Consider the following 23293-nt stretch of genomic DNA (forward strand, 5'->3'; position numbering starts at 1 on the left):
CAATGCATCCCATTTTCACAACAGACAGAAACCAGTACCAAAGAACTACTAACTAAAAACACAACCACCTAAAACACTTCTCCAGACACTCTGTCAGTAACACAGGACAATAAAATATCTTGCACACCACTCTCTCTGGAACACAAAAGAAAGAACAGAACTTCTTTTTACCAACACACATGTTGAAAAAGAAACTGCACACTGAAAGCAAAGCAAGTTACTGGAGTTGCAAACCAGAGCTGGGCTTATAAAGTAAGAATTGCAAAAAACAATAACCAATCTAAAGTAGCAAAGTGTGAAGCAAGTTACTGTTCTTAAGGCAGCAAAACACAGTCAGGAAAGAAGATGCTTCTAAAGCAAGAATCAAAGTGCCTGTTCTTTGTAAGGAAGTGAAGTATAGAAAAAACAGCACGTGGTCTTCTCAGCCCTACATTGCTCCAGGAGGAGGAGGAGACAGGACAAGCTGCAGCAGGTCCCCTCACAGAGTCCTGGCATTGTTCCCTCTCTCCTGGAGTTTAAACTCCACACACTTTTTATATCTTTTTTTTTCTTTCCTGTGGTTTGTGTGGCTAAAAGTCCATCTATTGGGGGGGTGATGGTGATGCAGATGCCTGAGGGGAGGTGAGCCCTAGAGTGGTTATAGAAGATATCACAAAGGGAGACCTTGTCATTCCTTAACACTCCAGCCTGTGTTAATCTTATCAGTTTCAAAGCCTTTGTCCTCAGCCAGGAGCATCTGAGACATCTCCTTCAACCCATCAGGCCTTACCAGGGGCCATCACCCCACAACTTCATTCTTGGAGAAGAGAGAGCCTTTATTTCAATATTTCAGTGGGTTTTTTTTTTCCATGGTTCTCAAGATTTAAGTTTCCAAGTATTCCAACAGGTTCTTCAGCCTCCAGGGTGTAAATAAATGGTGTTCTCTGAAAATGGCTGTGAGAGCCTTGGATGGTGCTCAGAGGAATCAGCAGGAACACAAGTGAACATCTCCAGATCTTTTTATCACTAAATTCAGAGTTTTATTTCCATAAGCACTGAAAAAACCCTCTGCCTTTTCTTCTTGTGTTCTGCATAACCTTCTGAAGATGCTTTTGACCTCATCACTGAGCTGGAAGGACCAACATGATTCCACTTTTTCCAAGAAGCCCTTCCCACTGTCTTCAGTCCCATCTGAATATCCACTGGTTTATTTTACTGCTTTCCCCTGCTGATTATTTTGTAAAAAAAATAAAATAAAACACTTATTTTTCCTACAACTCTCCATGCCAGAAAAATCATCAGCTCAAGTTTCCAGCTCCAAAATTTCTTCTTAAAAGACACTGATTGGTGGGGTGGCTGTCAAGGGTCACCACTGGCCCCTCCTACTTCTAAGGGCTCAAGGGTTGCTCTTTTCCTATTGAAAAACTGAAATGGGAACCAAAGTCCTGTAATTATTTCTTCACAGAATATCCCAGATTTCCTTTGATACGACCATGATGAACATCAATAAATCCACACATTAATTGGAACTTTGGCTTGCATTAAATCCCTGATTACTTGTGTGCATTGAAACCCCCTAATTGGTTTGTTTGCACTGCTAGAACACGATGTGGTGTAAACTCTGTAATTTGGAGGTGTGTAATCAGTGATCATTGATTAGCTAATCAATAGCATTGTCCCCAGTGTCCCATTTCAGAAGTTCAGGCACCACAGACTGGAAAACTGGCAGCCCCTCTAAAAATTCTGCTTTGCTTGGAAAGGTTATTGTGGAAGTTCTAAGTTTACTTATTTATGACTCTAAAAATGACACAAGTATATTTTTAAAATACATTTCTTTTCCTATCTATATTTCTACTTCTCGAGCTCATCTTGCCATTTGAAATCAAAAATTGTTTTCCTCTGTAAATTTATCCCTTTCCATTTACTGTTTTTCCCTCTGATTCCAGTGGAACTGAAACTTAATTTACCTTCAATTATTTCAGAGCTTCAGGTCAAGAAAATGATAATACAACAATTTCAAATAGTCACCTAATTCTGAGAGGGATCATCAAATCACAGAATCACAGCATGGCTTGGGTTGGAAGGGACCTCAAACATCATCCAGGTCCACCCCCTGCCATGGGCAGGGACACTTCCCATTGTCCCAGGTTGCTCCAGCCTGGCCTTGGACACTCCCAGGGCTGGGCCATCCATCCTTTCTCTGGGAATTCCAGCCCAGCCCCTCCCCACCCTCCCAGCCACCAATTCCTGCCCAATATCCCCTTTCCCAGCCCTGCCCTCTGGCACTGGGAAGCCATTCCCTGTGTCCTGTCCCTCCAGCCCTTGGCTCCAGTCCCTCTCCAGCTCTCCTGGAGCCCCTTCAGGCTCTGCAAGGGGCTCTCAGGTTTCCCTGGAGCTCAGGGTTTTCCTTTAATCCCTTGGAGCTGCCTCCCATGGGATTGTCTGTAGAGGACCCCAGCCTGGAGCCATCCCAACCCGAGCATCCTCCAGTTCCATGGGATCCCAGACTGGTTTGGGTGGGAAGGGACCTCAAAGCTCATCCCATTCCATGGGCAGGGACACCTCCCACTGTCCCAGGGTGCTCCAACCTGGCCTGGGACACTCCCAGGGATCCAGGACAGCCACAGCTTCTCTGGGAATTCCAGCCCAGCCCCTCCCCACCCTCCCAGCCACCAATTCCTTCCCAATATCCCCTTTCCCAGCCCTGCCCTCTGACACTGGGAAGCCATTCCCTGTGTCCTGTCCCTCCAGCCCTTGGCCCCAGCCCCTCTCCAGCTCTCCTGGAGCCCCTTCAGGCTCAGGAAGGTGCTCTGAGGTCTCCCTGGATCCTCCTTTCATGAGATTTCTTAGTAAACCACTACAGTGACACTAAATGAGCTTTTGTGTTTGTGCCAAAATCTCACCAGAATTCCCACCAATGAGATAAAAATGTGCATTTCAGAACTCCCAAGTTCCCCTTCCATGGTGGAGAACCAAACCCTGCCATGTTATGTTCATTTTTCCCATAGCTCCCACCTCAGACAGCACAGAACTGACCACCAAGCTCCAAGTTACAACCCAAAAACATCTTAAATGTTCTTCAAAACCACCACAGCACATTTTTTCCACTGGGAGTCCACGAGATTGTATCAATTCCTCTATCAAGGACTTCCTGGGAGTCACACTGAGGGCAGTGAAGTTGGTTTGGCTATTCCAGATCAGGAGAGTCACATTGAGGTTCTCCTTCCCTGGCCCAGGGTAGAGCAGCTGATCCCTGAGAACAGTCCAGACCAAGGTTTGGAAGGGAATTCCTTGGCTGGTCATGGGTGGAACATGAAAGGTCTGATGGTCAGTCCATGCCCAAAGGGAGTTTGGACACAAGTGAAGGTCTCAGCCTTAGAATCATAGAATGGATTGGGTTGGAAAAGCCCTCTGAGATCATCAAGTCCAACCCTTGGTCCAACTCCAGTCCCTTTACCAGATCATGGCACTCAGTGCCACGGCCAAGCTCAGCTGAAAAACCTCCAGGGGAGGGGAATCCACCCCCTCTCTGGGCAGCCCATTCCAATCCCTGAGCACTCTCTCTGCAAAGAAGTTTTTCCTGCTCTCCAATTTCCCCTGGCAGAGCTTGAGCCCATCGTGCCCCCTTGTCCTATTGCTGAGTGCCTGGGAGAAGAGACCAACCCCCACCTGGCCAGAACTTCCCTTCAGGCAGTTCCAGACAGTGCTGAGGTCACCTCTGAGCCTCCTCTTCTCCAGGCTGAACACCCCCAGCTCCCTCAGCCTCTCCCCACAGCACTTGTGCTCCAGTCCCTTCTCCAGCCTCGTTGCTCTTCTCTGGCCCCGCTCCAGCCCCTCAATCTCTTGCCTCAACTCAGGGGCCCAGAACTGAACACAACACTCAAGGTGTGGCCTCCCCAAGGCAGATTCCAGGGGAAGGGTCACTGCCCTGGGCCTGCTGGCCACGCTACTTTGGATCCAGGCCAGGATCCCATTGGCCTTCTTGGCCACCTGGGCACACTGGTGGCTCCTCTTGAGCTTCCTGTCCCTCAGTCCCCCCAGGTCCCTCTGCCTGGCTGCTCTCCAGCCACTCTGTGCCCAGCCTGGAGCGCTGCAGGGGCTTGGGGTGGATCAGGAGCCCAAACTGGTCCCTTGCCATGAATCATGCCCAGCACTCACCAGCAATCAGATGTTTGCAGTTTCAAAACACAAACCTGCTGAGTGAACAAGACATTGAGTGAGGAGGGGGTTGAACAGACACCAAATTGCTTCTGAGATGGTTTTATTAAGTTCACAAAGAATGATGGCAAACCTGAGCCAGGGGACACTTCACCTGTGTGCCCAGGTGGCCAAGAAGGCTGATGGCACCTGGCTTGTGGCAGCAAAAGTGTGGTAGCAGGACCAGGGCAGTGCCTGTCCCTGTGCTGGCACTCCTGGGGCATCTCCAGCCCTGGGGGCACTTCTGGGTCCTTCACTCCAAGAAAGACATTGAGGGACTGGAGCGTGTGCAGGGCAGAGAATGGAGCTGGGAAGGGGCTGGAGCTCCAGGAGCAGCTGAGGGAGCTGGGGGGGCTCAGCCTGGAGAAAAGGAGGCTCAGGGGGGACCTTCTGGCTCTGCCATCCCTGATGGATCCAGGTGAGGTTTGGGCTCTGCTCCAGGGAACAGGGACAGGACAAGAGGAAATGGCCTCAAGCTGTGCCAGGGGAGGGGCAGGTTGGACACCACGAGGAATTTCTTCATGGAAAGAGTTGTCAAACATCAGAAGGGGCTGCCCAGGCAGGTGGAGGAGTCCCAATCCCTGGAGGTGTCCAAGGAACCTCTGGATGTGGCACTCAGTGCTCTGGCCTGGGTGACAAGGTGGGGATCAGTCACAGGTGGAACTGGATGATCTTGGAGGTCTCTTCCAACCTCAGTGACTCCATGTGATTCTGTGAACAACCTTCTCAGCAACACCCCAGCTCAGCCTTTACCTCCCAACTCATCCCACATTTCAGCAGAATCCCTTTCTTTACCTCAGGGATTGCTTTTCCCTGCTCACTGCAAGGGCTGCCCCACAGAATGACCTCCCCCAGGTCCTGGGGGTGACATCCCTTCCCCCCTCCCTGTGCCACTTGATTCCTGACTGAGCTAAAGCCCTGAAAAATTAGCCTTCATTTCAGCCTGCTAATGGCAATCTCCCCAAAACAATGTAATCAAGGCCTCTAATTTCGTTCTTGACACAAGTCTGACAGCTCTTTATTGTCGGAGGGAACTGTGGGGAGGGGGGGAAGAGAAGAATTCCTGCCATTTCCCCTCCCCCAAGCTTTGCAGTTTGGAGCAGGATCTTTGTGAGCAGCACCAGAATGGGAATAATCAGGGAAGGTTTCCACATGTCTTGTCTTGAGCAATCAAGGCAAGGAGTGAAGGGAGAGGCAGAGTGAGATGTGCCAATTCCCAAACTGGGCACCTCTGATGAGCCAGCTGTGAGCTCCAATTGGCACATTATCATTTGGAGGAGGAGGAGGAGGAGGAGGAGGAGGAGGAGGAGGAGGAGGAGGGAAGAGAAAGGCAACCAGCTCCACACGGGATGAACATAATTATTCACAGCAGGATGCTGCAGAATTAATTTAACCAATCAGCATTATAGAGGGGGCTGGAGCAGGGAATGTGGAGGAGGGGGAGGAAAGGAGAAGGAAAATCGGGGAAAGGGATCAAAACAACACCTTGCTGGTGATTTGGTTGTGCTTGGGGACAATGAAGTGACAACAAAGCTGCGATGGAGATGGGCCAGGCTTGAAAGGAGACCTGCTGGGAATTGGGTTTATTGGGGGAAAAAAAGGCAACAATCTCAGGGGGTTTTGTAAAGTATTCCATAAAATCCTACCTGGCTGTATCCCACTGATAAGCTGCTATCAGATAAAGGCCAGGTTGGACGGGGCTTGGAGAAACCTGGGATGGTGGAAGGTGTTCCTGTCCATGGCAGGGGGTGGAATGGGATGGTCTTTAATGTCCCTTCCAACCCAAACCATTCTAGGATTCCACGATAAACATAAACTTGGGAATGGCACTGGAAGTTCTGCACCCTCCTGGTGTGGAACTTGAGAAATTCTGCCAAAACACCACTCAGGTAACAACAGAGTAGACAAGAAAATAATCCCCAGAGCCCAATCTGTGCTCAGACAAACATGATGCACCTCCTTTCATCCCAAAATCCACCACGAGTTTGTGCTGACAATTCTCCTGGTGTGAGTTGAAGGAGCTGCCCTGGGGAGGGAAGAACTGGAGCTCTGCCCTCCCAGCTCAGCAGTTTGGACTCAGAGTTTTGGTCAATGATTCCACCAAACCGATGCCTGAGCAATATTGGTCTTCACTTAACCATTCCCACATCCTTTTTGAGTTTCCTGGGAGTTTTGAGGACTGTGTTTCATCCATTCACAATTTATTTCATCCATTTACCATTTCCCAACAGCTTCTTTTTCTCTGGTTTTTCTGACTTGAAGTTGTATGTTTGGCAGGAAAGAAAATAGTAAGATATATAAAGAAAATCAAGCAGAAATGCACATCTTATTTATTTCAAGAGTCCAGGCAAAGACTTCAGTTCAGCTCTGGAGCTCACCAAGCAAGTAAATTTGGATGGAAAAAATTCCTTTTCTCATTTCTATCCCCCCTCCCAGAGCACAGACCACACTCTGAGCCTTTGATGCTCCTTTACAAGGATCACACAAACCTCCAATTTTGTCCCTATTCCTGCCACACCTCTTTGCAGGGACAGCTGGAAAACCAGAGGGAAGGTTGAAAGGATATGGAAAGTTTTAGATCCCTGAGTGTCAAGTGTTGAATCCTCCCTTCATAAACAAAAATCTCTCTCTTTTCACAGGAAAAGTTCTTAAGTTTAGAGGACCTTTAGCTTTAATTTGAAATAAGAAGTGCTTAAGGAAGGGATATGTAGACAATGCACCTCCAGAGTACTCAACTCCTTCCCACCTAAGTGAAAAATAAAATTATTATACTGTTAAACTTCTTTGGGGTGGGTTTTTTTCTTTTTTTTTTTTTTCCCTGGAATTGTACAAGAATGATGGATGGAACTGAAGCAGAGTCCTTGAGTTCCTGTAAAAGTTCAGTGAAGTTTCTGCTCCCTGATTCTGGTAAAGAAGAGAAAAGCTCCAGGAAGGCTGAGCAGGTTTTATTTCAGGTGATGACACCACTGTTAAGGACAGCCATGATTTCACCTGGAAGGATGGAAGGCCTGGGTGGTAAAAATGGTTTAACTACAAACCCTGATTAACAATCACTGCAACAGGAAAATTGGTTCCCGTGGCAACAAGACTGGAATGTTCCAACCAATGGCAAAGCCACCTGGGATAAATCACTCCAGGAAATGTCCCTTTTTGGGAGCCATTTGCCTTCCTTGAAGGACTTGCAAATATTATTTTCAATCTCCTGATCCTCACTGCTCATCCTCTAAATTCCACCATCATTTGTTCTTCCAAAAGCCAAGGTAAAAGAATAAAAAAAAAAGTAATAAGAAGCCAACATGGTATTTAACAACTGAAAGCTCACAGCAGTTTAAAAAAATGCACATTCCTATAGATTTTATTTTTTTTTCCTGTTTTCATTTGCTCTTGTGTTTATTTTATGGCATTTCCATAACTACAAGCTTCCCAAAGCAAATATTAATTTGAGGTATTTTGCAGTTGTGACACATCTGGCTGCAGTCACTGCTCAGGGAGCAAACACTGGAACCCAGGAAGGAAATGGCACTTAGACCTGGGATTAGAGCTGGGGGATCAATCACCTCAAACAGGGAAAAAAGAACTTCCAACAGGAATGAGTTAGAAAATGTGTGAGTCCATCAGTGTGGCACAGGGAGAGTTTGAGTTTGTGAAGCTGTTCCAGAACTGCTTGAAGAAGTTGCTTCTTACCCAGTTTAGGGACTCAGCCCTTTGCTCTGTGTGTGAATATACCCAGGGCTGCCAAAACACAGCTGGAATGGCACAGAAGCTCCCAGGGACCTTCTCATTCCACCCCATTCCATGGGCAAGGACACCTCCCACAGTCCCAGGGAATCCAACCTGGCCTTGGACACTCCCAGGGCTGGGGCAGCCACAGCTTCTCTGGCAATTCCAGCCCAGTCAACAATTCCTTCCCAATATTCCCTCTGGCTCTGGAAGGGCCTCCAAGGTCTCCCTGGATCCTTCTCCTCTCCAGGCTGGACACCCCCAGCTCTCCCAGCCTGGCTCCAGAGCTGCCATTGGATCCATGCCCAGCCCGGCTCCCAACTGGGAAGGAGCTCAGGGAACAAGGGGCTTCTCTGGGAATCTTGGCACTCAGGGAAGGGTCTCCCTTCCCCTATCCTGCCATTTACATTCCCAGATTCCATACAAATCCCTCTGAGTGTCCTTTATCTCAGAATCCCAGAATGATTTGGGTGGGAAGGCACCTCAAAGCTCATCCCATCACATGGGCAGGGACACCTCCCACCATCCCAGGTTGCTCCAACCTGGCCTTGGACACTCCCAGGGCTGGGGCAGCCACAGCTTCTCTGGGAATTCCAGCCCAGCCCCTCCCCACCCTCCCAGCCACCAATTCCTTCCCAGTATCCCCTTTCCCAGCCCTGCCCTCTGGCACTGGGAAGCCATTCCCTGTGTCCTGTCCCTCCAGCCCTTGGCCCCAGTCCCTCTCCAGCTCTCCTGGAGCCCCTTCAGGCTCTGGAAGGGCTTCCAAGGTCTTCCTGGATCCTTCTCTTCCCCAGGTGTCCTCATGGATCCAGCTTGGGAAAGGACCTTAAAGCCCATCCCATTCCATGGGCAGGGACACCTCCCACCATCCCAGGTTGCTCCAGCCTGGCCTTGGACACTCCCAGGGATCCTGGGACAGCCACAGCTTCTCTGGGAATTCCAGCCCAGCCCCTCCCCACCCTCCCAGCCAACAATTCCTGCCCAATATCCCCTTTCCCAGCCCAGCCCTCTGGCACTGGGAAGCCATTCCCTGTGTCCTGTCCCTCCAGCCCTTGGCCCCAGTCCCTCTCCAGCTCTCCTGGAGCCCCTTCAGGCTCTGCAAGGGGCTCTCAGGTCTCTCTGGATCCTTCTCCTCTCCAGGTGACCCCCCCAGCTCTCCCAGCCTGGCTCCAGCCCAGAGGTCAGAACACACAAAAAGTTTGTCCTCCCTGGCACAGCTGCCCAGGGCAGGGGTGGATTCCCATCCCTGGAGGGATTTAACTCCCCTGTGGATGTGGCATTTGGGGACATGGTCAGTGGTGGCCTTGGCAGTGCTGGGGGAGGGTTGGACTTGCTGATATTGGAGGACTTTTCCAACCTAAACAATTCCATGATCCTCTGATATGAGGAACAATTCCACGAGCTGCTCTGAGTCCCTCACAGCATTTCCACAGCATTTCTCTGTTCAAATATTTCACTCAAGCCACTTTAGTATCCCCAAATCAGGTGCTCAGAAGTTTGGAAATGCCATTACAGTCACCCCTTTGTGTGTCCCCATCATGACACAGACACAATCATGGCATGAGGTTTTTCCTGGTGGGACCTCAGCTCACATTCCAACCCTCCTCCTGCTCCCCAAACTCACCTTTATCCCCCCCAGCACTAATTAAACTCATCATTAAATGGTCACCAATGCAGAAAGGTACCCCAAACATTATTAAAATTAAGATATTTGTGGTAAATCAATAAATAAATGCATTGGTTTTATTATTCAAGCTTTCTTATGAACATGGAGTGCCAAGATCAAAGGAACTTCCCAAAACTTTTCTCATTGGATCACGTGGAAAATACTCAATAGCTGAAATTCAAGTGACATTATAATTTTCTAGATCCTGGAAGAACTTCCAGCAGGCAAGGACTGAGGTCAGCAGAGAGTGTGAAAACATCCATGAGCCAGGAAGCCTTAAAGAAATAAAATTGGATTTTTTTTTTCTTGTTTGCTCTGAAAGTGTCATTAATGAAATGGAAAAAAAGTGCCATTCACTTGGAGTGAGTGAGTCACCAGAAATTCAGGATTCTGGAAAATGAAGGGCTTAAGGCAGGACAGAGTTCAGGGCACTCACTCAGGACAGTTCCTTGCTCTGTGTTGGAAAAAGGGAGAAGGTTTTTTTTTTTAAATGTCAGTGAGAGAAAAAAAAGCAGTTTGAGTCAGAACTGAGGTATTTGATGACAGTCTTTAGGCCAATCCCAGATCCAGGAAAATTGAGATGTGGGTCAAGACTCCGAGCCAACCAACCCCTAAATTCCTCAAAGCTCCAGGGAATTAATGAGAACTGTCCTTGAGTCCTCAGGAAATGACAAATATTCCAAAGAAAATCAAAAATCATAAAAAGCAACATCATGGGCTCCACTCTCATTTCTAACGTGTCACCTCATCTGAAAACCACCCATTTAGGAGCAAATGCAGAAATACCCAAAATGATCCATTTTATCAGGTCCAGGTTTGCATCTTAGGGCTGGATTTCAAATTAACTTGTCATTTTTTTAAATTACAAACAGCACTTTCTGCTGTAATTCAGGTGCACCACCAATGGTGTCTCTAAATAAATATTCCCTTCCTGTCCAAATAGGAAAATAAAGCCTTTGCTATCACATAAAACTAATTATTGTGGCTTTGCTGGGCCCTTTCCTTCAAAATTGCATCGTGAATTATTCACAGCTCTGAGTTTAATACACTCATTTTAATGATACTATCACATCAAAGAGAAGTTTGGGGAGAAGAATTAAACCTTTAAACAGAAGAAACAAAGAGCAAAGAGTTTAAATCCTTTTTTTTTGGTGCTTTTGGAGAGATTAAAGTCAGAAGGAAATGCAAATTTGGCCCCTTCAAAACAAGGTAGTTGTTTCCCACATTATGGAATGATGGAATTCCACAATGGTTTGGGTGGGAAGGGACATTAAAGCTCATCCCATTCCACCCCTTGCCATGGGCAGGGACATCTCCCACTATCCCAGGTTGCTCCAAGCCATTTCCAACCTGGCCTTGGACACTCCCAGGGCTGGGCCATCCATCCTTTCTCTGGGAATTCCAGCCCAGCCCCTCCCCGCCCTCCCAGCCAGCAATTCCTTCCCAATATCCAACATAAATCTCTCCTGGCAGCCAGGAATTGGGGTGGGGGTGGAGGGGTGGGGTGGTACCCACAGGCATTTGAGATCCCAAATTAATTGGGAAGGTGCTGTGGGAGCATCAACTCCTTTCTGTTCCTGGTGCACTGAGAGGAGGGAGATGGGAGCAAGGAGGAGGAGCAGGAACCTGGAACTGGGGAGTCATGGATGGTTTGGGTGGGAAAGGATCTTAAAGCTCATCCCATTCCATGGGCAGGGACACCTCCCACTGTCCCAGGGAATCCAGCCTGGCCTTGGACACTCCCAGGGCTGGGGCAGCCACAGCTTCTCTGGGAATTCCAGCCCAGCCCCTCCCCACCCTCCCAGCCAGCAATTCCTTCCCAATATTCCCTTTCCCAGCCCTGCCCTCTGGCACTGGGAAGCCATTCCCTGTGTCCTGTCCCTCCAACCCTTGGCCCCAGTCCCTCTCCAGCTCTCCTGGAGGTCCTTCAGGCTCTGGAAGGGGCTCTCAGGTCTCCCTTGGACACCTCCAGGGATGAGTTTCTGAGAGATTTGCAAACTTTGCTCCTTTCCAAATGTCATTTGACCCTTTTTTTGCTGCTGGAGAAGCACCTGGAGGGTGGTTGGAGACCAACACCCACAAGGACACGGTGCCTGACGTGTCCCTGGAGCAGAAGAACTGAATTTCTTTGCCTCTCCATCAGTGGGAACATCTCCAGATCCATTTCCTTCAGTTTGTCCCAGTCTTTCTTCAGATTTCCTTGGAGTTGGAAGGGACATTAAAGATCATCTCATTCCACCCCCTGCCATGGGCAGGGACACCTCCCACTATCCCAGGTTGCTTCAAGCCCTATCCAAGCCCAGCCTTGGACACTCCCAGGGCTGGGCCATCCATCCTTTCTCTGGGAATTCCAGCCCAGCCCCTCCCCACCCTCCCAGCCAGCAATTCCTTCCCAATATCCCCTTTCCCAGCCCTGCCCTCTGGCACTGGGAAGCCATTCCCTGTGTCCTGTCCCTCCAGCTCTCCTGGAGCTCCTTCAGGCTCTAGAATGGGCTCTCAGGTCTCCCTTGGACACATCCAGGGATGAGTTTCTGAGAGATTTGCAAACTTTGCTCCTTTTCAAATGTCATTTGACCCTTTTTTTGCTGCTGGAGAAGCACCTGGAGGGTGGTTGGAGAGCAACACCCACAAGGACACGGTGCCTGACGTGTCCCTGGAGCAGAAGAACTGAATTTCTTTGCCTCTCCATCAGTGGGAACATCTCCAGATCCATTTCCTTCAGTTTGTCCCAGTCTTTCTTCAGATTTCCTTGGAGTTGGAAAGGACATTAAAGATCATCTCATTCCACCCCCTGCCATGGGCAGGGACACCTCCCACTGTCCCAGGTTGCTCCAAGGGGATCCAACCTGCCCTTGGACACTCCCAGGGATGGGGCAGCCACAGCTTCTCTGGGCAGAACTCTCCTTTGTCTTCTCCAAAGTCTTCTCAGTCTTGTGGCTCAACCCAAGACACTCTTGACCCAATAAAAGAACCACAGGATAAATAAATCAAGAGTTTTCAGGACATCTCAGCAAGATAATTCCTCCCTTGGGCTCCAGTGGCCACAGAGAGAACATCCCCATTTCCCCACACTGAGGAAAAAGGGGCTGGATGGTCCCACCCTCCTCCTCCTCCTCCTCCTCCAGCACTGAACCAAGTCAGCTTTCAGCAATCAAACCGCCTTGTGCTTTTTTCTTTTAATAAAACCCTTCTTTGCTCTATTCCTCCTGCAGCTGAACATACATAAAAGATCAAGATACGAGGCCGGTGGATTGTCCATTATCTCCTGTGTCATTATATCACATCTGTCCATCAAAGCTCTTCTTCACCTCTCTCTTGTCACAGTCCATTGCAAGGCCCTGCTCTTTTATGACTAAATGATAGAGTAATATTAATCCTTCCAAATGGAAAAAGGGGAGATATGATAACAGGAATTTAATAAAAACACTTCTATTCACCCAGGTCTTTTTCTGCCACTGTAAAATGGAATAATAGCCCAGCCCAGACTAAGAATGGAAGAACATTCTCCTCAAGGAGTTAAAATTTTTATCTCCAGCCCACAGTTGTACAATCCCTAAAGGCTCCAGAGTCAAACCATTGCAGGGAAAAAAAAATTCAAATATAAAGATAAACACCCAATTCACACTGGGAACTGTTTGATGGGAGTTATTGTTTAATTGTTACTCTCACAGGAAGGGCCCATGTGGGTCACTGAGCCAATCACAACAATACTCTGGCATTTTATTTCAGCCACATCTACTTGATTGGCCTTGGAAAGACAGTCCAGAATTTGATGTTTCCCATTTTTTTAAATGCTCTCCTTTCCAGGCACTCTTATTTTTTGGCCACATCACTGCTTTGAACTGAAGAGTTTCAGATGGGATATTGGGAAGGAATTGGTGGCTGGGAGGGTGGGGAGGGGGTGGGCTGGAATTCCCAGAGAAGCTGTGGCTGTCCCAGGATCCCTGGGAGTGTCCAAGGCCAGGGTGGATTCCCTGGGATAGTGGAAGGTGTTGCAATTGGAGCTGGTGTTTAAGGTCCCCTCCCAAGCTGGATCCCTGAGGACACCTGGAGAGGAGAAGGATCCAGAAAGACCTTGGAGGCCCTTCCAGAGCCTGAAGAGGCTCCAGGAGAGCTGGAGAGGGACTGGGGCCAAGGGCTGGAGGGACAGGACACGGGGAATGGCTTCCCTGTGGGAAAGGGGAGATTTGGGTGGGATACTGGGAAGGAATTGGTGGCTGGGAGGGTGGGGAGGGGCTGGGCTGGAATTCCCAGAGAAAGGATGGATGGCCCAGCCCTGGGAGTGTCCAAGGCCAAGCTGGATTCCCTGGGATAGTGGGAGGTGTCCCTGCCCTTGGCAGAGGGTTGGAATGAGATGAGCTTTGAGGTGCCTTCAAACCCAACCCATTCTGGCATTCCGTGATCCCAGATCTGAACTGGTTGGTGTTTTCATCTACCCAGTATGGACCACGAACCTTCCCAGAAGATGTGCTGGATGTTGCCACAGTGTTTTGGCAGGTGAAAGGTTTTCAGAGGAGGGATGTGGCCAGGTTGACACAAACCCAGCAAACCATTTCATCTCCTATGACAACACAGCCTGTTGTAGATGTAGAAATGTATTTCAGGTGGGATGGGTCAACCAAGCATGGCCTGAGCTGCTTCCTGTCATCAGGTCTTGGCAAAGCTTATGAACGTGTCCCAGTTCAGCAGGTGGGACCAGTTCAACCCTGGGTGGGGGTGACCAAAGCTGGGCATTCTCCACCCTCCAGGTTGTGCCCAGGGCACACCCCACCCCTCAGCCTGGGAGCTGCCTGGGAAAGAAGCCTGGCAGAGAAGAGCTGGGACAACTCCCCTCCAGGGACTCCTTGGCACCTCCACACCCACCTCAGGGCTCAGCTCTGCTCAGGGGCCACCAACCAGTCCAAAATCCCCCCTGGCTCACACAGTCACATCCCCCAGGCTGGAACTCCCTGCCCTGGGGGAGCCACTGGGGGCTCCCACCCAAACCTCACGGGATGCAATCTTGGCCTTTGGCCACCTCTGGCACCACTCCTGGCATCCAGAGGAGGAGCAGACCCTGGACAGGAGGAGCCCACCCCTCTCCCCCAGACTGTGCCATCATCTGCACCAACAGCTTTGTCCCTTCCTTTGCCTTTGCCCTCGGGGGAACCACGTGGGGCTCAGCACAGGGGCCACCAAACCCCCCTGTGTTTGTGCCCCAGGGGGTGGGTTACACTGCTGGGCTTTGGGGGTTAAACCCAATTGCTCTTTGGGCCATTGCATTGATTGCAATATTGGTATTAAATTGTAACTCTGACTTAGAATCTCTCTGGTGTTGGGTTCATTTCTCCTCCTGGTTCACCTTCAAACCAGCACAGAATGTTCTTTACATAATTTAACTCTGACCTTCCTGGTGAGGAGTGGTTGGGAAGCAGCTGATTGATCACTACAAAATTTCTCCACCAGCTTCCAGTGGTGCAGCTGTACCTGAGGGAGTAGAAAACTTGTGCTTCAACCAGACCCTCAGGGTATATTGTCCACTTCACCCAGAAAGCAACAAGAGGGTTCTCAGTTTGTGAACTGCTGAAGCAGCAGGATGAGAAGGGAGCAGGGAAAACCCAAAGAAGTGACACAGAAGAGAAGTCCCCTGGAATCCAGGGCTTCCTGTGCAGTTTGTGACAGTGACACAAAGGCAGCATCTCCCAATTCCAGTCCCACAAGGATGTGGCATGGAAGGACCACTAAGGACTAAAGCCCAAACATCTCCTCACAGCAGAATAAATTCAGTGTTCAGAGTCACCTCCAGACAGGTTTCCACAATCTCCAAGGATTGTGATTCACACCCTCACTATGAAATATCTTTTAATGAATGAAATCCCAGAATCCCAGACTATTCTGAGTTGGAAGGGACCCACAAGGATCATCGAGTCCAACTCTTAAGTCAATGGCCCACAGAGGGGATTGAACCCATGACCTTGGCATTGTTACAACCAAGTTTTAACCAACTGAGCTCATCTCAGGGTCAAATTATACTTTTCCTTGTCACTGTTTTGCTGTTGATACAGGAAACAATTGATAACCATCACTGAGGGTGGAGTTTGGTGTGTGATAAACCCTCAGTGTGCCATTTCAGGGATTTCTGGACTGCTCTTCCCCATTCCCAGAAAGTCTCAGGAAGTGGGAAAAGGCTTAAAAATGTTAGGACAGAACCCAAAAAGATCAATTAACAACAATTAAGGGGATCACTTGCCAGCTCAGTGTTAACAAAGCACATTGTTGGTGGCCAATATTCCCAGATGGAACCTAAGGAGATTCCCACACCTCCTTCAAATCCATCTGGATGATTCCACTGAAGGTCCTTGCTAACATTTCCTTACTCCATCCCAGTGGCTGCAGGAAAGAAGTGGATCTAAAGCTGAATAAACTGTGGTTTATTGTCATTAGAAGACAATAAATGTGTGACACAGAATTCCCAGAGCAGAGATGAACATTGGAGAGCCACAAACTCGCCTTTGAGCTGCGAATTCCTGGAAAGTGGCACAAAGCCACGGAGGAAAAGAGCAGGAATTCTGTCAGACAGAAAGCCCTTTGGGAGCAGAGATAGGCAAAGATTTCTAATTAATCAACAAGAGGAATCCAGCCCTGTTTTACAAGGCAATAATCCAGCTCCATTCCCGAAGGAGAACGAAGGCCAAGTAGCTTTTTCAAACAAGGCAACTGCATTATTGCCCCATAAAGCAGCACAGCACTGTGATTATTGCCTTGGAAAATGGGTTTTCCCCCCCCATAAATGCTTCAAACCTCCCAAGTTAAAAGATCAGGGGAAGGGGAAGGGGATGTGGGATAGAAAGTAACATGTTTAATGTTTGCTCCCTAATTTGCTGGCAAAATATCAAGCGCAGAATGTAAAAGAAATGGTTTCAATCAGGGTTATTACAAAGAGCAGCAATAAATCCTGTTAATAAGCAGCACACTCAGATTTTATGTCTCTCTTATCCTACACCCATGTGTTGTTTTCCCCCCTACCCCCCCTTTTCACACTCTCCCAAAAGCAGGAGCAGCTTTTCCTTATTGGGAATATTTCCTAACATTTTGGTTTCACGTTATCCACCTGTCCCAGTTGAGCAGGTGGGACCAGTTGATCCCTGGGTGGGGGTGACCAAAGCTGGGCATTCTCCACCCTCCAGCCATTGCCCACCAACTGGCAACAATGGCCCATTGGCAGCAGCTGCCCAGGGCACACCCCACCCCTCAGCCTGGGAGCTGCCTGGGAAAGAAGCCTGGCAGAGAAGAGCTGGGACAACTCCCCTCCAGGGACTCCTTGGTACCTCCACACCCACCTCAGGGCTCAGCTCTGCTCAGGGGCCACCAACCAGTCCAAAATCCCCCCTGGCTCACACAGTCACATCCCCCAGGCTGCAACTCCCTGCCCTGGGGGAGGCACTGGGGGCTCCCACCCAAACCTCAGGGGATGCAATCTTGGCCTTTGGCCACCTCTGGCACCACTCCTGGCATCCAGAGGAGGAGCAGACCCTGCACAGGAGGAGCCCACCCCTCTCCCCCAGACTGTGCCATCATCTGCACCAACAGCTTTGTCCCTTCCTTTGCCTTTGCACTCGGGGGAACCACGTGGGGCTCAGCACAGGGGCCACCAAACCCCCCTGTGTTTGTGCCCCAGGGGGTGGGTTACACTGCTGGGCTTTGGGGGTTAAACTCAATTGCTCTTTGGGCCATTGCATTGATTGGAATATTGGTATTAAACTGTAACTCTGACTTAGAGTCTCTTTTGTGGTGGGTTCGTTTCTCCTGCAGGTTCACCTTTAAACCAGCACAGCACCAAACCCAAAACAAGGCAGAGACTCAAATATGTTGCACCACCTCATTAGTGAGGGCTGATAAACCCTCAAGTCACAATTAGCTTTCATCAGCTCCAAAAAAATCAGGCCATTTGGAGGACACAGAGATTTGTCTCCATGGCTGAAGCCCCACCTTGGCCTGAGTGATGTTCCCATGTGGGATCAGGGCCAAAAAACCACTTGGCTTCTTTTTTTTCAGAGCAGACATATTCTAAATATATATATTATATAAATCTCATCAATTTAATGACAATGCAATATACCTGCTAAAAAAAACACCCCAATACTTCCTGGTAAGAATCTGAGTATTTCCAGGATGGATTAAACTCTTTGTGTGTAAATTAAAGCCCAAGGATCAGTTCCATTCACACACAATTCACTGAGGGAGAACTGACCAAACTGAGAAAATCCATCTAAAAATCCATCCAAACTGAGACTCTCACAGCCTTGGGTTGTGACAGCACATTCAGACACAGCACAGCTGCCTCCCAAGCCTGACATCCATTCAGGGTTCTGAACTGCAAAGAAAATAACCAATATTTTATCTCCACAAACTCTTCTTCCTTCCATTTCAACAACTTTGCAATTCCTTTCACGAAGATTTCTTTCTAAGGGCAAAGGCCCAAAACAAATATGATTTCAGCTGAGGTTGTTTTGAAAACATTAACTGGAATCCCACTGGGAAATTAAATGGAAATGTCACCTTTAATAATGGGAGAGGATGATTCATAGACAGAATCCCACATCTTAAAGGATGTTACCCACGTAATTAGAGGAGCCTAATTTTCCAAAGGGCCACTCTCACACACCTCCCAATAAAATCCAAGCCTAATTTGAAAGCCAATTCAAATTTATGTGCTTGGAAATATTTGGCCACGCTGCAGAAATTAAATCTGGAAAGCCCTGAGAGAATGTTCTTGCTGCCCAAGGCATGGAACTCACTGGGTTCCAACTGCTCCAGGAATGCCTTTTTGGAATTATTTGTGTCTCCAGTGGTACAATCACAGCTTGATTTCCCAATAATCATCTTTAAACTGTCCAGTTGAAAGCTCTGGGAATCTGCAAGTGGTTGGTCAGAAACTCTTTGAGCAAGGAATGATAGAAAAGGTGACACTCCCAGGCTGAGAAGGGGAGAAGAAGGTTTGAATTTCCCTTAGGAAACCAGAAGGTGTGTGGAGACAGCAAAGGTTCAATCCCCACATTTCCACTCCAGTCCCAGCATGAGCCAAGAGGTGAAAGTTTAGACTCAGCCTAAACCAGAGTTACCAACACAGAACATTTTCTCCAGACCTCTTCAATTTTATATAAGGCCAATTTTATCTGAGCCCACTAAGCACCATCCACAGGTCACTAAAAATGATCCAAAGGACACTGTAATGGAGCCTTTTCATCAGTGTGAAAGTCATTGTACCATTCCAGTCACTGGACTTCCCTGGAGAAGGATATAACTCCAAGGGTTCCCAAATTGTGCTTCCCAAACAGGCTTAAAACTTCATTTTTTGGGGTGAGCCTTAAAACCTCATTGTTTGCAGGTGCATCAGCAACTTAGACAAGAAGTTTGGAGTCCTCTTCTGAGCCCTCCAGGATGAGGAATAAACACCTTTTGTGCCATTGACCTGCTCAGTGGTGACTTCAAAGTCCAGAGCTTTTAAATATAGAACCTGGTCTTTTCTGGTGGACCCTGAGCTGCAGGAGAAGTTGGGAAGACTTTTCTTCAACTTGGTTGAACGTCTCAAGTTTCTCTTCTGTGAATTACAATGTCTGTTGGGGTCTCTTTGGGGTGGAGCATCACAGAATTCCAGGATGGTTTGGGTTGGAAGGGATCTCAAAGCTCATCTCATTCCACCCCCCATTCCATGGGCAGGGACACCTTCCAATATCCCAGGTGGATCCAAGGGAATCCAACCTGGCCTTGGACACTCCCAGGGATGGGACAGCCACAGCTTGTCTGGGAATTCCAACCTGTGCCAGGGCCTGCCCATATTCACAGGGAGGAATTTCTTCAGCTCCACAGCAAAGCCTCAAAGCCTCCCAGAACAGGGAGGAACTTTTCATGGTGCTGAAACCTCTGGAGGACCTTTGTGTAGATACATCCCCCCCCCTCCTCATGTACAAATAAAACCCTCTGTATGAAAGAGAAGTTTAATAACACACCTGAATAAGTTACAAATTAATATTTGCAGTTACCCAAAAGCAGACAAACAGAAAAGGATTCTACTGAACATGAAGAACAACCCAAACAAGCTCAAAAATCCCCAGGCAAGCAAAGGGTGCAAATGACTTTAACTGATATGCAGCAGTAATAAAAGAGGATTACTGCCTCTTAATAGGGTGCCAAAATTAAATTAAGTTAATTGGCTCTCATAGCTCAGCAAGGCAGGACAAAGATCAAACACTCTCCTTTCCCTGCCAGCAGAAGAGGTTGATCATTTACTACACACAGAATGTGGCAGCACTAAAAGAACTTGGTGTGACAAACACATTTCTGTCCCCAACAGCAAAAGGAAAGTGAACACAAACACATCTGGAGGCACCTCTTCACCTAAAAGCATTTTTCTCACCCACCTTTTCACCACTTGGTTTCCTTCCTTCTCTTCTTGTCATTTCCTTGCATTTTTTTACTATCTGATTATGTTAAATTTTTTTTTTTTCATTTTAGGAGTCCTTTGGCTGCTGAAAAGCCCAAAGATTTGTTCCAATGAGGAATCCACAGAGCAAACCCAGGGCTGGCCAGGGCAAAAAAGGACAACAGAGCCCAAGAAACACTTTGCTTTTTTCAATGAAAATTGCAGTAAGAAAATAGGCTGGAAGTTCACAAAGACTGAGCAGAGTATCATGAATTTCCTTGTGTGACAAGACCATAAAATCCAGAGATGATTTTCTTTGGCACAACTGGGTACAGGTTGAAAGAATCCCACAATGGTTTGGCTTGGGAGGGACCTCAAAGCTCACCCAGTTCCACCCCCTGCCATGGGCAGGGACATGTCCCACTATCCCAGCTTGCTCCAAGGGAATCCAACCTGGCCTTGGAGACTCCCAGGGCTGGGACATCCATATTTTCTCTGGGAATTCCAGCCCAGCCCCTCCCCACCCTCCCAGCCAGCAATTCCTTCCCAATATCCCACCTAAATCTCTCCTGACAGCCATGAATGGGGGGTGGTGGTACCCATGGGGATCTGAGATCCCAAATTAATTGGGAACTTGCTGTGGGAGCATCAACTCCTTTCTGTTCCTGGTGCACTGAGGGAAGGGAGATGGGAGCAAGGTGGAGGAGCAGGAACTGGAGTTATGGAGTCATGAAATCCTAGGATGGTTTGGGTGGGAAAGGATCTTAAAGCTCATCCCATTCCATGGGCAGAGACACCTCCCACTGTCCCAGGGTGCTCCAAGGGAATCCAGCCTGGCCTTGGACACTCCCAGGGCTGGGGCAGCCACAGCTTCTCTGGGAATTCCAGTTCAGCCCCTCCCCACCCTCCCAGCTAGCAATTCCTTCCCAATATCCCCTTTCCCAGTCCTGCCCTCTGGCACTGGGAAGCCATTCCCTGTGTCCTGTCCCTCCAGCCCTTGGCCCCAGTCCCTCTCCAGCTCTCCTGGAGCCCCTTCAGGCTCTGCAAGGGGCTCTCAGGTCTCCCTGGATCCTTCTCCTCTCCAGGTGACCCCCCCAGCTCTCCCAGCCTGTCCCCAGACCGAGGGGCTCCAGCCCTGGGACATGTTTGTCACCTCCTTCCAACCCTCTCCAACATCTTTGTCATTCTGTGGCCTCCAGACCTGGGTAGGAAGGCTTGGATTGGAAGAGACCTTAAAGCTCATCTCATCCCACCCCTTGCCATGGGCAGGGACACCTTTCACTATCCCACCCTGCTCCTTTTCCATGAACTGCAGTGCCAGAATTTCCTCCACACTGTGCCCAACAACAGGACAACCAACAGGATGTGCCACATCAGCTCATCCAGTCCCTCTTGTAAAGCACCTCCTGGGGGACACACCAACCTGGTGGCATCACCCAGAGGTGTCCCACAAAGCCCTGGAGGTCACTCTGTGCCTGCAAAAGGATTCCCACACTGCCAAAAACATACTGGGGAACCTTTTCCTGCTCCACACCAGGAGAGACAAGGAAAGACTTTGATTTGCTTATGAGCACCTTGGTCAGAATTCAGCAATTTATTTAGAAGACAGTGTGGTTTAGTAGGAACTATTTCACCTTTTTGTGCTGTAAAATTACCAAATTTGCCCAAAAGTGCCAACATCTGGCTGCTGGTTATGAGGGAAAATGGGAATCCTGAGTCCTGCAAACCTGCACTGCACAGGCTGAGCCTGCCCAGTTCTCCCATCAGAGCCTGATGAGACCATTGCAGGTTGAAATTTCACTGAGGAACAGCCACATCCTCAAGAAAATTAGTTCCAGAAGTAGTTAATTAAGTGCCCATAAAAATATTCTCCCTTTTCATCAAAACTCATTGGGCAGACAAACTGCATCACTCCCTAAATTTGTTGCCTAGAAAGTTATAAAGGCTGGAGAGAAGTGGCAATAGTTGGGGCTTTCCATTAGCATAAACACATCAAATATTCATTACAGCCAAGCACTCATTATGTCAGCAGCTGAATTCAAGAGCAAGAATAATGTTTCCTAACTATAAAAGTAAGCACCTCCTGCATCACAGCAATTTTAAAGACACAGGGAGACAGAATTGCAGGAATCCCATTGCTCTCTCTGCTAAAACTGCTTCATTCCCTACAAATATATTGGCTTTTAACAGCTCCTTTTCTGGTTAATTTATACCAAAAAAAAAGGAATTGTATTCTAAAAAAAAAAGTAGCAAATAGTTCTTAGTAAAGAGGTTCTCTCTTTCTTCTTGAAGTTCCTTTCTGCCTTCCCACCTTTGGAGAATAAATAGATGGACAATGAAGAAACAATTCCCAGCTGAGGACACAACAGGGCAACACTCTCCAAGTAGGAAGAGATGACAAAAAAAACCTCAAGGGCAACCACAAGATTCTGAAAAATGGGAAAACTGCCTAAAACCTTCAATTCACCCACAAACTTCTTGAAGATTTTATCACTTGATGCTGCCTGAGTGCAAAACTTTCTACCCTATAAAGTTCAATTCTAATTATTCCTCAATATAGTAAAAAATTAGATTTTTCTGGATATGTTTCACCTGAACTTACATTTTCTCTCTGTCTGTTCTCTCGAGTCACAGAATCATAGAATGGATTGGGTTGGAAAAGCCCTCCAAGATCATCAAGTCCAACCCTTGGTCCAACTCCAGTCCCTTTACCAGATCATGGCACTCAGTGCCACGGCCAAGCTCAGCTGAAAAACCTCCAGGGATGGGGAATCCACCCCCTCTCTGGGCAGCCCATTCCAATCCCTGAGCACTCTCTCTGCAAAGAATTTCTTTCTGCTCTCCAACTTCAGTTTCCCCTGGCAGAGCTTGAGCCCATCGTGCCCCCTTGTCCTATTGCTGAGTGCCTGGGAGAAGAGACCAACCCCCAGCTGGCCACAACTTCCCTTCAGGCAGTTCCAGACAGTGCTGAGGTCACCTCTGAGCCTCCTCTTCTCCAGGCTGAACACCCCCAGCTCCCTCAGCCTCTCCCCACAGCACTTGTGCTCCAGTCCCTTCTCCAGCCTCGTTGCTCTTCTCTGGCCCCGCTCCAGCCCCTCAATCTCTTGCCTCAACTGAGGGGCCCAGAACTGAACACAACACTCAAGGTGTGGCCTCCCCAAGGCAGAGTCCAGGGGAAGGGTCACTGCCCTGGGCCTGCTGGCCACGCTACTTTGGATCCAGGCCAGGATCCCCTTGGCCTTCTTGGCCACCTGGGCACACTGGTGGCTCCTCTTGAGCTTCCTGTCCCTCAGTCCCCCCAGGTCCCTCTGCCTGGCTGCTCTCCAGCC

The 23293-nt window shown here is 48.6% G+C and overlaps 1 protein-coding gene across 3 annotated transcripts in view; it reads right to left on the bottom strand.

Annotated features, from left to right (window-relative positions):
- MSRA (methionine sulfoxide reductase A) overlaps positions 1–23293 on the bottom strand; it is a 277850-nt gene that overhangs the window by 226207 nt on the left and 28350 nt on the right. The window lies entirely within an intron of this gene.

Source organism: Pithys albifrons, chromosome 2 (genome assembly GCF_047495875.1).
Source record: "Pithys albifrons albifrons isolate INPA30051 chromosome 2, PitAlb_v1, whole genome shotgun sequence".
Lineage (NCBI taxonomy): Eukaryota > Metazoa > Chordata > Aves > Passeriformes > Thamnophilidae > Pithys > Pithys albifrons.